Source organism: Lycorma delicatula, chromosome 1, assembly GCF_047948215.1.
Source record: "Lycorma delicatula isolate Av1 chromosome 1, ASM4794821v1, whole genome shotgun sequence".
NCBI classification, from domain to species: Eukaryota; Metazoa; Arthropoda; class Insecta; order Hemiptera; family Fulgoridae; genus Lycorma; species Lycorma delicatula.
Window position 1 is genome coordinate 142,746,428 of NC_134455.1, and position 16,934 is coordinate 142,763,361.

General features: G+C 31.1%; 1 protein-coding gene across 1 annotated transcript in view; it reads left to right on the forward strand.

Moving 5' to 3' along the window:
• The window catches only part of LOC142323345 (uncharacterized), an 82,340-nt gene that overhangs the window by 51,713 nt on the left and 13,693 nt on the right, over window positions 1-16,934 (forward strand). The gene's annotated exons all lie outside the window — the stretch shown is intronic.

Genomic DNA, 16,934 nt, shown 5'->3' on the forward strand with positions numbered 1-16,934 from the left:
AATGGGGAGGGAAGCTGATGTAACCGAATTACCAGGCATAGCCACATAAGATAAAAATTGATTTTATATTCTTCCCCTAATTTTGCTAAATATAAACTTTTATTTCATTGGAATGCAATTAAATCCGTCCTTAAAAATACAAAATATAAAATAAGACAAAAATTGAAAAATTAGACCCGTCATATAAAATAAACCTTTAAAAACACGCCCGATAGAATCATCCAGCAGCAAGGGACACTGTCCAGGTTCTGCGATCCGTAGGGAGAATCTATAAACTCCCGCCAACTTTGCATTCCATTCCATTCCATTTTATTTCATGTTTTAGTTTTACTTTATAAAATTGTTGATAACCTAATCTTTTTCATATTTAATAGTCAGCTGTGCAGCACTGACTGTTTGAAACTCATAGATATGTGAGTTTTTCCTTTATTTCCACTTAACCTAAATTTACAACACTCAAAACATAGATGATTACTATTTCTGTTTAACTATTTGAATGCTTTCTAAATTTTCTATTTGGATCATGAAAAATCCACTTGTGAACAAGAATTGAACAATTGTTGTACATTTGATAAGAGAAAGTATGTTATATACATTTCTTTAAACATGTGAAAAAGGTTTAAGGGAGTTACAAATTTCAGTGAAATTAGTTAGTAGAACATCATCTACTCACTGTTTAAAATGCTAAAGTCAAGTTTAACTTGATTTAAGATTAATTTATTGCTCTTTTCTTATTAGAAGTCTAATTGATTATTGACTGCGATATAGAGTTATTGAAAAGAAGAGCTAAAGATAATTATGTAGGATTCCTAAATTACTGGTAAATATTATTTACTGAATTGTAGTGAATAAATAAAAGAAGGGCATTATAGCAATAATGAATGTATATGACTAACACATGTATATTCATATACATGAATGTATATAACTGTTTCACAATAGAAAGGGGACTTTTTTTGGATTAATCATTAGATTAAATTTACTCCATAAACACAAAGCTTATATGCAAGATTATGGAATGGAAATCATATAATAAATAAAAGTGCCATTCCTAACCAGGATTTGAACCCGAAATCTTTCAGATGAAAGACCAAGATACTAGTGCTCCACCATGGAGGTCGGCATTAATTTGATACTTTACATCATCTCTCCCAGTTTTTCTTATCGCTGTGTTACATTTAAAGCATCTGGACTACAAGACCAGTCAGGGTTGCTTTCTCTGTGAGTGATGATGTTCACATATGGTAAACCTTGTTGTTAACAGAGTGAAAGTGTCACTTGCATGGCTGAATGTCATCTGTGCATTTGTAATATAGTTGTACTACATTGTCTGCACGTATACTACGTTGTAGTATATTTAGCTCATTGAGAAAGGCTGCTGTAAACTGATTCATTGCTCACTTTTCTTTCATAGGTATAATATAAAATGCCTGAGTTTTTTAGGATGATTTTGCAGTTTTCAGAATGGTTTATAAATGCTGTGAGATCACCCACAACTGTTACAGTTGCTATCATTTCCAAAAAAAATTTCTTACATTTAATTGTTTTTATTGCAATCTTCAAAATATTACTATCATTTTATTTTTTAAGAACTTGCTTGCATTATAAGTTTTTCATTTCATTTTTAAGATTTTGGCAAATTTTATAAAATATTATGAGTACTTTTATTGCTTGCTGTTTTTTGTAGTTTTTTTTTTTCTGTATGCAGAGGTCTTGTAATTTTTGTGTTGTTGTTTTTAGTTTTTGAAACTAGAGTTGAGATTCAGTACTTCAGTTTATCAGTGACTTAGTTGTATCATGTACTAGTTGTAGAGGTAAAGAAATAAATAAAATTAGATAAGTCACAGCAAATAATATATTATGGTATTTGTATGAGGGTGAAGTTATTACTTGCTCAGTTTATGAGAGAGGGATTTGTAGTGGGGGTGGTTGCTTTCAAATGAAGGATAAAGAAATAATAGGAGTAGGGTGCCAACTTGATCCTTTCTCCTTTCTTATATCCTGTTAGGCAGGTTTCCTTTTTGGGTCTCTGGTTAGATGAGGTTTATTTTACTTTAGTACTGTATATAATCCGTAAATAAATATATTACACCTCAAATATTGATTAATTATTATAGTAATTAAGTATAATACTTAATAATATTAATTGTATTTTTTTTATACCTTCAACATATTAATTATTTTCTTTTCTTCCTGAAAATGTTGTGAGTCAGTATGTTGATTATATATGTTCCATGTGTAATATTTATTTATGTCGTTTTTATAATTCTCTTACTTGTTACTGTTAATTATAACACTGGGAATACAAAAAAATACTTTAAATCAACATAAAGCCAAATTACCCTACAGAATTATTTTAACTACAAGATATTTATTTTAAAGATATTATAATTATAAAAATGTTGGTAGACATTTAGTAATCTTCAATTTATGGAGTGTGTGATACGTCACATAAAGACAGCAGAACAAAAAAAAAAAAGTTTAATTCTTTCCCTTTTTTTATTAATTGGCTAAGGTAAATTCTCAAATCATTTGACAGCACCAGAGAATCTTCTTAATTGTGAGTCTGAAAAAAATTTAAGCATATATAATCAAATACTCTACTTAAAGGTTCAGCTACGGTATACAAATGTAAAACATTTTATTTTTTCATTGAACTGCATAATAAAAAGTATAATTGCACTTAGTTTTTTCTTTTGTTTATAAAACATTTTATTTACATGAAAATATGCTTTATCGTTATTGGCCACCTGAAGTGCTGTTCTAGAAAATATGTTCTTTAACCGCATTTCCATGTTTTTTTAAGATTATGTCTTCTTTTTTTATAAATGATAATATAACAGATTTGTTAGCATGAGGATTAATTTAATCGTAGTTAAATTTGATATTAGATCATTAGATTGCTGTATTATGATGTCTTAAATTTCTAAAAATGTTATTTTTACTATATTATTTTTTACAAACCGTTGTCAACAACATGGAATATTTTCATTATAAAATATTTGTGGCCAATTAGGATAAAACCATATGTTATCTTTTTAGCTTATGACTGCCTCAGACCTTTGGCTTTTCACAAATGCATGATATCTTTTTACCTTTTATTATCTTTAACCACCATTTTTTTTTTCCACCGTGTTGTAATATAGACCGTCGTTTAATGTTAATCCGATGTCCATTTGTCAATTGCTTTGATGTTGCCATTATTCTTTCTCATGTTAATCACGAAGAGAAATTCTACCTATGTTTGTTAAAGTGATGATTCCAATTGTAGATCTTACTTCCCCTCAAACAACTTTCTCTGTATTTCTACTATCTTCTAAGCATAATCTACACTAGTTTCATCTCTGTAGATGTAGGTGTGATCTAGATGCAATTGAATAAGGAGCACTCATTTTACGCTGGCTTTTAAACACCACCTCAAATGGTTAACATTGAAACAATACTTTCAATCAACAGCTATAATTTATATCAGAAAAGTCATTGTTGCAGGGCATGTGATTAGGAAAAAACTTTTAGTTTTGGCTTTCCCTTATATAAAACTTACTTAGATCAACACTAACACTTCTTGAAAACATGATAATTTTTCAATGATATTTTTTGGCAAATCTATGTAGCAAAAAACTGAATTCGCATACAACATTTTAGAATAAGAAGTTGAGCTGCTGTGTTAAAATTGCTGATGTACAGACATACAAAAGAGCAATTTTAAAAATGTTTCAGTGAAATTTTAACTTTTAGCAATAAGAGAAATGTACAGAATATGAAAATGGTTACTCATACTAATGAATATACTAAACAGTTAATATATATATATATAATCTTAGTATAAAAGTTTGACCCAATATTTCACAAAAGGTTTACTCACGGTAATTCTATAAATTTATACAGAACAAAAGAACACATTGGTTAATATAAAAGCTTAACAAAAAGAAAATACAATTTTTATCAGACCATTCCATGTGGAGGGTAATACTCATTTTTTTCATCCTTTAAACTTCAGAAAAAGAGCATCAAATTTTATAAAATTAATGACAAATGATTTGTGTCAATTGAATAAGTGACAAAGAATGTGCGAGGTTTAGAGGAAAATAAAATAATGAATATTAAGTGCTGTAGTGAAATCTTTCTTGTTAACCTTAAGAAATGACATTTGAAAGTTTATTATCTGAAAATGAATCGTTCGTGTCATTCTTTTATCGATTACTGTTAAATGAATTTTCTATGAATAGTTTTTTTTTTTTTAATTCAAATACTTTATTTTTATTCAATCAACAATTCCTTAATCCGATATCCACCTTTCATGATAGCTTTTTCCACAAGCAATATAATCTTCATTCTATCATCAAACCAGAATATAGAAATATATTGATATTACCCAGTCACCAACATTTTTCATCTCTGAATAAAAATGAATTTTTGCTTTAGACATTACCTATAAAAAATTGCTTTTTGCTTCCTTGATGTCGGTTGTATTTTTGGAAGTTTTTGAGCAGTAGAACATGACATCTGTTAAAGAAAGATAAATATTGATGAAATTGATCTGTTAATTGTAAATTGATCTTTTACTTAATATAAAACTATCAATATTATGAATGGTGTCTTTTTTTCTTACAGTTTGCCAAAAATATAATCCTGTAATTTATTTTAATCTGACATTAATTCTGCTATAGAACATGCTGGGTTAAAAAATTTTATGTTGACTGTAAGTTAGTATAATAATGATTATATTATTTTTATTAGTGGCAATGTTTTAAAATTATAGTTTGTTAACTGTACTTGGCTGGCTTGTTAATATAATGGTTAGCCAATCTGCGTTCTGGATTCAGTTTCTAGTAAAGTGAATTTTCTATTAGTACGATCTACTCAGTGGAGGAACCAATTATATGCAGGGTCTGTGTAATCCACTCTTACAAACTTACATTACTCTCGCATATTAAATATTTCTGTGAATTAATGTAAAATAAATTTTAAGCTAGAAGAAAAAATTATCTCCCAAGGTGTAGAATCATACAGATTGACTTCACATCAAGCACCACATACTGTGCTGTAATAACACATGCATACTTATATATTTAAATTCTATTAAATAAACCACCTAGTACAGAATATTGAGATAAGACATATCTTAACCATAATTTTTCAATAAGTACTTTTGTGGGATCCCACATCCTCAGTCATAATTGAAATAATTCTATTATTGCATAATATAAATTAAAAGTAAAAATACTAAAATAATGAAAATTGTGTATTAATTTATAAGATCTTCTCCCTCAAACACTGCCTGATGGTTTATCAAATTGAAATTCTGTTTATATTTTTGTAATATATTTAATGTTCTGTCATCTTATTAATTTCTAATGTTTATAAATTTGTACTAATATCAAAAGTATAATATTAGTTGTATTAGATGGTCTGCCATATTAGATAAACCTAATTTATTATTTTTATAATTTCTGTAACATTCAAGAAATCTAGTTTTACAGGATCTATTTGTTTTTCCTATATAAATACCAAAGAAAATTAAATCTAATGATTGTGATGGTTATTAATATTAAGAAATATTACATTTATGAATATAAACAAAAATATAAATTGATGAACCACCAAATTACATTCAAAGATGATTTAATTAAAAACATAATAATATTCAATTTAACAGTTGTCAGTAATGATGACATTAGAACAAAGAAAAATACAATGTTTTAAATATTACATCATTCCAGTACCGGACAGCAGAATATGTATATTCATCCAAATTAATTTCAAAATGTATAAAACAGTAACATTTTTGAAAATTAAAAATTCACAAATCATAAAAACAATTTATTTTAATGTAATTATAGAATTAAATATAAACTGAAGATGTGTAATCCTTTGAAAATCAGTTTTTGGAATTAATATGGTAAGTTTATCTATTTATTATGTTTTGATTGTTTAATTTTCATTATATATATATATATATATATATTTACACACATACAAACATATATATATATATATTGATAATTGCTTTTAAATTAATTTCGTTAAGGGTTGAGGTTAACAACAGGTTGTTGATATCTGCATTGCATATTGTTTGTGTAGTACTTGGCTTCTCAACCCTCTTTTACTCACTTTACCATTTTCACCACCACCACTATTGCCAGGTTGTTCAACTCGGCTCCATTGACCCCTATCCTTACCTGTTTTTTTTATTTAGTAACAAAGACTTTTATTAGTATGTTGTAAAATTATTTTTTAAATAATTCCCAAGATGTTACAAAAATATTGTTTTCATAGTTACTAGGAAAATATATTATTTAATTGATAGGATATTAATGGATTAAGGCTTGCATACAGTGATCTAATTTTTTATGACTATTAATTATTTCAAAGAAGTGCTAGCTGATCTGTTCTTAGTGATATTATTCTCATATTCATAGGACTAAGCATTCATAAAATTTTTGTGTATTCATTGGTAATGATCAGCAGTTATTTACAATTACACTTTTATTATTATTATTATTATTCAGTCTTCAACTAAAAGTAGTAATTTGTTTCATAATTTACAAAAATTAATTTCCCAACAAGACTCAGATATGAATCACAGATTTCAGAAGCAGCTATTTGTAAAGCTGATTCCAGGTATTTATTTATTACAAATTACACATTGTACCTATTATTACTAATCCTTCAAAAGCAATGTCAGTTAAACATCATTTACCAACATTTGACTACCGTATGAAGTTTAATCAGTGTTTGAAACATTTGAAACACCTAGTAAAATCAGCTGTCATCAACAAAAAGATCTTGACTATTTTTGAAAACTTGTCATTAAGATTACTGAAATTAAATATTTAATTTTAAAAATTAAATGTAAAAGTAATATGTTGCAACAAAATAGATTTGATTCAAAGCAATTTTTAGGAATTTTTTATATCCTTTTTTTTCTATTATATTTTTTACTATGTTAATATATTTATAGATAAGCATTGAATGGTATTTCATTACTTGACAATTCTCTATCACAACTCTTGGGTACACTAAATTTTGGTAATTCTAAATAATTTTTAGGCATATTTGGTTACATCAAAAGATAATTATAAAACGTACGCCCACTATTCCCTTTCTTGCAATGAATTCCAAATACTACAAAACAGACCTTTAAGATCAAGCAGTAATTAAAAACTTAGATATAAGAAAGTCTTATAGAAATTTGATAGTTTTGTCTTTATGGAAAGATAAACGTATCTGGACATCATTATAAAAGTAAAAGAAATTTATCCTATTATGAGGCATCAAATAAAAAATATCACCCTTTACAACGTAATTAAAAAAATTATTTGGTATATTATTAGTTTTTACAGCTGCAAAGTGATTCATTTTACTGCTGAAACTGTCTTAAGTTCTTGTTGAGACAACGATTACGAAAATTAATGACATATTTTTAAAAAAACATTTTTTATTTTAGCCTGACTTACATTTTTGTAGAGCATATTTTTTTTCAAATTGCTCACTATAATTTTGTAATAAATAAGAATTTTAAGTTAAACAAAAAATAATTTAAAAGTAAATTTAATGTAATACTTTTCTTGGTTAAATCCCTTCCATGATTTTTCTGGTACTAGGTCAAAACTTCACATAATTTTTCCAAAAATGTTACACAGAAAATTTTAAACTCTAAAATTAGGACTGCAAGTTATTTTTTATAAACATTACTAAAACGTCTAGTATTGTCTTAGCACATTTTTCAGTGTAATCCAATGATTTAGTTACTTTTTAATTTGATTTAAACTCAAAATAATTATTAATTGAACCTTAGTAAACCCTTTTTTTCTCTAAATGAATAAAGTGGAAATCTAATCACAATTTCTCCAGTTTGTTTTGTACAAATTCTATCCCGGGCTTAACTTATTCTGTAGAAGGTAAATTATGTTATGGACAATTAATATTTCAATTATACCTTAACAGAATTCTTAAAAACTCCTACATATTTCAATATTGAGAAAACTACTAACATTATTAATTGCTATTTTTATTTTACAATGGTTAGGATGTACATCCTGACCTCCATAGGGGAAGTCACCCACCTCTAACAATCCCAGTCGTCACACTACCCCCTTATATATATATAATATATTCCTAACCCTGAAGGGCTTTACTAGAGGTCATCTTTAAGACCCTCTAAACTTGATAACAGAATACAGTCATCAGCCTCTTTTAGGATGCAGTTGTTGCAAATGTGTCAGCAGACATTTACTTCAGTGTATTTACACAACCTGCTATCGCCTTCATATGGCCTCTTCCAACCGCAACCACCTACCATAACGACAACCCTCAACTATCAATTTAACTGATTCGCAGAAGTTCAATTTTTACATTTCAATGGTTTCACTCAAAAACTCTTCCTATATCTAACTTCAATTAGACTATACACTCTGTTCATTACTTTATTGAGTCTTGAAACACCAAATATACTATCCTCATACCAACAAAACAAGTGTTGATCGCAACGATAATTTTTATCCTACAATTCAATTTACTCAAGTACTCTTGATTTACTTAAAAATCAAGAAACAGATTTAATAAGCCTGTAATGAAAATATATTCTATTTCTCTGCTGTGATCCGAGCATTGAGCTAGGTCAGTGTCTACACATTCCCACATCACAGCTCTATCTCTGAGTTCTCTACATATCCATTCTCATCCTAACAGCAAATTTGTCAGCCAACCATAGCTTGATACCAAAATACCTATCTTGGCGAAGTAAGCAGCGAGGTAAGCCCCTATCCACCTGGGTTGCTATTCTATCTGTATATCTATAACAGCATCAGATCCCCCTCAGCCATTCTCTGCAGGGCTAAGAATCTTAAGGAAGCCAGCAACTATGATCCATTCCCTTTTGATTTTCCAATTAACTTGCAGATCAGAACCAGAACTGATCCGTGCAAGCTCTCTAGCTACTTTAATATGTTCAGCTTCGTACCTAGGACAGACATATAAGACACATCATCAATGGTTCTATACTCTAGACCAAGTCTGAATTAATCAAACCAAATCTGGCCAACCTATCTCGAAAAGCATCATGTTCAGAAGGAATCTGTGTAATATGCTGGTTGGGGGAAATCCACCTAACTACCTGCATACTTCTCACACCAGGAAAAATACTATATATATGTAACAGCTGTCAGACATTTCAGTCTACCTTACCTTCTATAAATGGAAACCTTGGTGATCTATTTCCTATATGCACCGAGAGATAAGTTGATCTACGTTTTTAGCATCATAACGTAATTGGCGCTCAGTCACAGGAATATCAATGGGCTTAATACCAGTAATAACATAGACCACCTCCAGTCCTATAGGCACCAATCACATAACAGTAGGAGGTGCTGGGCTCTGAACAAAATATTCCTATAACATTTATACCTCATTCAGTGAGCTCAGAAAGGTGTAGCAATACAGTATTATAGCTTCTCATACACCCTTCTGTATGTTGGTTGGTTGGTTTGCTTGGCATTTCTCCCGCCACAACCCCATTTGGTTGCCCTAAAACATAAGACCAAATGTCTGTGCCATAAACGACTACCGAGCCACAAAACAGTTTAGCGACCAGTCTCCTAACTAGCTCCTAGAGCTAACCTAAAAACATGAGCAGAATAAGCGTGGTACCATACACCACTCGCTTGCATGTCCCACCGCGCACTTGTCATATATCACTAAAATGAGTAGGCGCACCCCGTCAACTACTAAAACATATATGACGATCAATAATTAATTTATCATATCAAACACAGCAATTCGCTGCCACGCCTAGGCCACTGAATGCCAGCAAGTACCTGTCCACCATTAAACCGCTTGGAGCCTTAATCTGGCTGGTAGCCAGCCATATCTCCCGGTTAGCTTCCTACAGAAGCACGGTAGGAATCTTTTCCCTTAGGTAAACTACTGATGTCCGTTGAACAAAGCAACTGCATCAAAGAACTCCCACACGGTCCGACAATACGGCTCTCATCACTTGTGAGTGGCCAATTTTCCCCTTGACCTCTAAGTTCCATGGTGGCCTGAATTCTGCCCCCTCCCCCCCCCCCCCAAGAGCTGAGCAAATGAACATCATGTGTTCATTCGACTGGACCTCTCCAGACACACAGCTCATCAGCTGCCAGATGGAACTGAAACAAATATTGGTTTAAATTTACATGATTGGAGAGCATTCGGGCTCCCGTTGCCATTAAAAATGAAAGAGAGGCATACCATTCCCCCAGATCCTGTATAAATCTATACAAGGGCCTTCCCTTGATCATGGCGTGCCATGCTTCCATCGTGAGGCTGTAAAGCCTCCTCTGCCAGCAAGAGATGGGCAACTGTTTAAAATTTAGAACCGGTGCATTGAGATCACTGTTCCACTCCACTACTGGCCCAACTCAAAACCGCCTCCCAAATACCTCAGCCTCACTGCCTCTTCGCAATTTCCACATGGCCGCTCAAACTTTCACCACTAAATCGATTGGAAAAGCCTTTCCCAATACAATGGTAGCCTCGTAGGAGGTTGTTTTAAAAATACCAGTGCATACAATTATGGCTGCGCTGGGCTCTCCTTAAATTTTGAATAAGTGCTCAATTTCTTTCCAACCTATGTGCCCAAACAGACGCCACATAAGAATTCATACAAAGACACCTTGGTACACCATGTACAAATGATGGCCTGACAAATGATGTAATCCTTTCAAACAATCCTCTAAGCTTGTGCATCGCAGAGACGGCATCCACTGCTACTTGCCTAATGTGGTTGCAAAACAGCAACTTCTCATTGAACAAAACACCTAGATACTTACGAACTCGAACTTGGCTGATTACACAGCCTTTATAGTTAGTACAAGTGTTACAACTGTATGATAATTTGTCTGCACCCTTGAGAAGCATAAACTTCTTGGGCACAGAAATCCTTAGATTTTGAATGTCAATCCAGCCCTCTGCAGTTGACAAAGCCACCTGCGCTTGGTCTGATAGCTGCGGTCGTGAATTACTGCGAACTAAGAGGAGACAGTCATTGGCGAAAGCCTGGGCGTGTGAAGTTGATCCCTTCCAGGAATGTCAGTCCCAAAAATTTGTTGAATACCAGGTTTGTTGAAAAAGCAGCAACTTCCTCTTGGACTCACAGATTATACAACATTTCATTAGTCACAATATCACCCTGCAGGGTTGAGAGAGCTGACTAAAGAATATTTGTCTTACGCTTATGCCCTAGGATTATACACAGCACTCCAAAGAGCCTTATCTCCTTGCTTTCTATCAAATGAATGCCAAGAATCACTTTTTGATGTATTGACCAAATGAAAATATTCAGACCTTTGCCTTTGATTATCATCTACCAAAACCATTCAGGATCACTCTCCTGCTGAGCAGCTGTCCAGAGATGGTTTACAGACTGTTTTAACAAAAACAACTGTCTAGACCACCAAGGAGCAATTCTTTTTGATCCGAACTGCAGATAATTGAATTCTCAGTAGTATCAATGAAAGCCAGAGAAAATCTTTCTGCCAGGTCTTCCAAACTGAATATCACAAAGACTTCGGTCCAAGACATGGAATCTAGCAGAGAGAATATTAACAAATTTAAGCCAGTCTGCCTTCCTGTGCAGGAAACACCCCTGATGAACAGAGACATTGCATTTGTAAGCGTCTTGCAACTCCTTAACCAACTCAAAGATAATTAATTGATGATCTCTAGAACAATCATCAACAACAGACCAAGCATCAACCGTACCAGGAATATTCCTACTAATAGGCATATCTATATTTGTTCGACAAACAATCTCCTTCCATCTACCATTCCAGCATATGTTGGTAACTCACTTTAAAGGCCTTTAAACCATACTCAACAAAGCATTCAACTAATTCACCACTGTCATCTGTGACTCCACTGTACCAAAGAAGCAACTTAGCATTTATATCAGTACCTAGCTCTGTAGGACAGTTACCAACAAGAGCAAGAATTCTATCCCATTTTCTAAATTTTCCTCAGTGTAATCTCTATATTAAAATACAAACTAACACAGAAATCAAGATCATCAATAACAAGTTTAATAGTGACATGATTAGTATCAGAAACTTGCCTCAAAAAGACACAATCCAATGTCCTCCTGCATAGAACTGCGAACATACTGATACTTACAGTATAAAATTTTTTCCAACCAATAAAACTTGGCAGATTGCCCTGTACCACATATGGATGTTGCAAAAGAATTATGTCAAGGGACTCATTTAGCAATTTCACCTAACTCGATCTGAGCAATGTTAGAACTTTGAGAATTTATCTGTTCAAACTTAACCATGCAGTAAATTAAAATATATCTCAACAGCTCTCAAATAACAATCAAAGTCCTTACTATCAACTGAGTGCTTACAATCCTTGCACAACCTTCTGCAAATTACTCAAGAGTGAAGCATATTGGCAGAATTTTGCCCTATACGAAATCTACAACACATAAAACATCTGTGAATATCAATGTATTCCTTTTCTCTACAAGAAGAGAAATCCATAAATAACCTGCCCTCAGCAAGCTAGTTGAAAGCAAACAGAGTAAACCAAACTTCAAATATACCATGCATCACTTCTAATAATTTGAACAAAAACCTGCACTCAGACTTTAATGTCTCCTCATCCAGGTCAGTGTTTTGTGCCTGTATGAGAGAAACAACTTCCTCCTTGGACAGGCAAGGATCTATATCATAGCAATGACTTGAGGCCCGTTTTTATATTTCTGATCCACCTTGACCTCCAACTTTTTACTAATGACAGATTCTGAAATGACTAACTATCTCTTTGTCAACCACTACAACAACTAGACTTTTCCTAGTATCCTTAATGTTACTAATTTTCAAATTTGACCTCTTGCCCTGAAGGATAATCTGAAATTCTTCTTTAATTGTTTTTGTGAAGCCCTCCTTCCAGTTTAGAAAGATGACTTCTGGCTGCTTGCAGGCTTAATAGGCATACCTATTAGGGTTGTACCAGGACGTAACTGCCTCTTAGGCAAAAAGTCCAGTTTTTCCTGGCAGACACTTCAACCATTATGCTTTTTATATATTCACCAGTCAGGAAACAGAATATATGGGTTAGTCCACAGGGGGAAAGTTTTCATCAACCATATTGATGCATATACGAATGAGTCTTGATATCTTAAGCATGTATCAGAATCTTACCTACACCCGCAGAACCAATAATGAGAGGATAAATAAAAGGGATGAATGGTAAAAAATTATGATTACGGGAAATACAAATTGAAATAGTAATTCCAACCTAGAGGATATTTTAAGGTCCTCCAAACCACTTCCCATCCATAAGCTTCTGGGAAATGTGGGCATATTTAATCAAAATGGGAGTATTATTTTGGGATTTTTTTAAATAATTGATCTTAGATTTGATTTTCACAGAGCATCACATTTTTAATCGATACAACATTTATTATCAAGTTTTTCAGTTGTTAAGTATATAGCCTGTTGTGAAGTAGTACAAACTGAAAAAAAACTTAAATATTTTGTATGCCACGGATCATAAAAACTAAAAAGAAAATTAATGAGAAAAACCCAAGTGTTAATGTTTTTAATTGGTGATGGGAGATGTTATACAAGTCAGTAAATTATTCAATAAATCAAAATGTAAATGCTGCAGTGATAGTATTTAATATCATGAGTCAGTAGATTTGTTTAAAGAAAGCATAAGCAAATTGAATACAATTGTATCAAAATCAAATTGAGTGTATTTTTATGAAAATACCACTGAAAGATGCATTTCTTATGGTACAGTTTTCTTTATACCATATGATAAAAACTTTCTTTTATATATTTAAACACATTTCCACCGAGACTAAAATAAATACTAATGTTATTTTATAACATTAGTCTGTTTTCAGTGTTCTGTTTGATTAGTTTACAAAATTTTGGTATTAGCATTTTAGAAATCATTGTTTTAGGTTGTTAGAAATAATTAAGCTGTAAATTTAATTAATGTTTTCTTTTTTTTTTACAATTCGTAAAGTATGTTCTTCATACACATTTTTTGTTCCCTTTTTAATGGGAACATAAAAAATATATGTGTTAATAATTTAGTCATAACTATTATTAATTCCTTAAATTTATAATAACTCTATTGAACGTATCATCTAATTATTTTAAAACAAAAATAAAATGTTATTTAGCATTAATGTTACTATTTTATAATAGATCTTTAGGGTAGAGTGTTAGGTGTACAATAGACAGATAGTGGAATAGATGAGGTACATTGGTGTGGGGCGGGACATAGAACCTTCGCTACTATTGTAATGAAACTGGTTGTGTTAAGAGTCCCCTTCTTTTCCATTCAAACAGTTTACCCCTTTTTCTTATGTATCTCACCCTCACTAGTTCCTGGCTCATTTAGAAAAATGCACTCAACCTTATGTTATGTTGTGTTCTGTTATATGTAAGTTCTCTGCCCATCCCATCAACTCCAAGATCCATCCATCTATCCATCCTCATCCTGTGTTGCCTGTCCATCATTCAAATGTAATCCCACCCTATTCTTTGTTCGTGATATTCAATCAAAACTGTCATGCATACATCAAAGACTCTCTTCTTGTTCTTTTTCATTGCTGCTACAGTGGAAGCCTTAGTGACAATGTTTTCTCATCACCTCCCACAATGAGCTATCCCACCACCCACCCACTCCTCTTCTAGCCCCCACCCCTCACTTGAACATTCACACTAATACCACCATCACCACCACTTTGTCACCTTGTTCACTATAATCATAATCATTGTCACCCTAATCTCCAACATTGTCATTTGCCCTTATTGTGTTGGTTAGTTATTATCAGCAGAAAAATGTAGCACAATTTAAAAAAAAAAAAACAAAAAAACATTCTATTAAATCATAAAATAGTATGGCTAAATGTTTTCTGTGTAAAGCATTTTTATGATATTTGAAGATCTGGAACGCTCTTTATATTTTGCTAGGAGATGCTGAATTTTATTATCATTTTTATGCAACAGTTTTCAATAACTGGATATGTTCACTTAATGTTCAGAAAAGTATAAGAAATACAATCTTCTCAAAGTTTTATTTTATTATGTTTTTAATTAAAAATAACTTAAACAATAATCTGCAAACTATACAGCCATTTTGATTGTTAAATGTTCATCAGTAGGTTTGTGGAATTAATAAAAATAAAACCACTTAATTAAATAAAATAAAGATGGGAATGGTAAATTAATTATTAAATAATTCTTATTAAATATTAAAAACAGACTATTTACATTCACATTTATGAATTAAAAATTACTGTTATCTAAAAATTATGCAATATTATTTCAGTCAATTCCAGTCAAAAGCAGAAACTAAAAAAACATTTAACTCAAAAAACTTTTCTAAACTCTTCACAAAAATCTATGAATTCTATGTAAAGTATTTTATAATATAAATTATTTGACATTATGTAAACAGTTGTTCTATACTAGGAAAAGTGGACCTATGGTCCCACTTGAAAATGTTACATGGTTTGAATGTTACATGATTCTGTTAAATGTTTTTGCCAATTGTAACTAAATAATGTTCATGAATTTCGCGTACTAATAACATAAAGCTTCAAAATTCTAAACATTTTAAGCTCTTTCTTGAGTTGTGTTTTTTAACAAAGCTCTAATCCCAATGTTTTCTTTTTATATTCCCAAAACATAAATATAATTTTAAATAAATCATTTCTGCACTGCACGCAGCCACCCAACACCAATAGTAGCAAAAATAAAACCATTTGACGTTTATGATTTATGTCTCTATTTTTTGTAACAAACAAACCCATGCACCATCCTTCTTTTTGGGAAAGAATAATAACATATTTGTTTAACTTGCTTTAATTTTTTCCCCTACAGTTATCGTTGTATCAGAATTGTTTTACCACATTTTTTGTGATTATAATTTTTTTTGTAGAGTTGTTTCAGCAAAACACATTTTTTTGTGTGTATGTGTGTCAAAATAGTAAATAAATTATATTTCTATTATGAAAGAAGAGAAGACGTATGTTTTCCTGACTATAAGATTACGTTAACCTGGAAATAAAGAGTTTTTCATGAATTTTTATTTTTTAAACGCTGTAAAATTATTACCTAAACCATATTTACAACTTCAGTGCTGTATTTTACGTTTCTATAATACATATTTGAAATGACAGATACTGCCTGCTAATTTTATTTACCTACACACAGGTAGTACTGCCCAATTACATAAACATTGTTTGTTTATTTGTGTGTTTTTGCTATTTTATGTTCTCTTTATACTATTAATTACATTTGTAAAACGTTTTATTACATTGACAATGTTGTTTAAAATAATCATGTAGATTACTGAATTATTCTCTCTGCCTTTATGTAACATGTTCTCTGAGATTCCCATGTTGATTTCCCAGCAGTTTGCTTTATTTTAATTACATTATTAAGATTGTATGGTTTAATGAACATCAGTTTTCTAAAAAATGTAAGTATGGAATTTTCCATCTAAACAATGGTATCTAAAAACAGTATTTATTTTCGTTTTTAATTACTAATTTTATATAAATAAATCACAATTCTTTGTATCAGCACAGGTTTATAAAAGAACTTTATTTTAATTTTTTTAACTTAAAAAAAAAAAAATAAGTTTCAGTTCAAAAAGAAGAATACATAGCATTTTTCATACTCTAAAAAAATGTCCATTCTAATATTCCACACATAAGCTACGAGCTTAATCATAAAAAATAAACGTATTTTTACAAGAGATGAATTTTTTAATGTGAAGAATGCTGATCTTGACCAAGATACGAACCCTTAACTTTCACATGAAAAGTTGATGCTACCTGCCATTCTACTGCAAATAGAATAACGGATGTAAAAAAAAAATCGGTTTAATTGCTTTCAGTTTTATTTAATTTTAGATTGTTATTA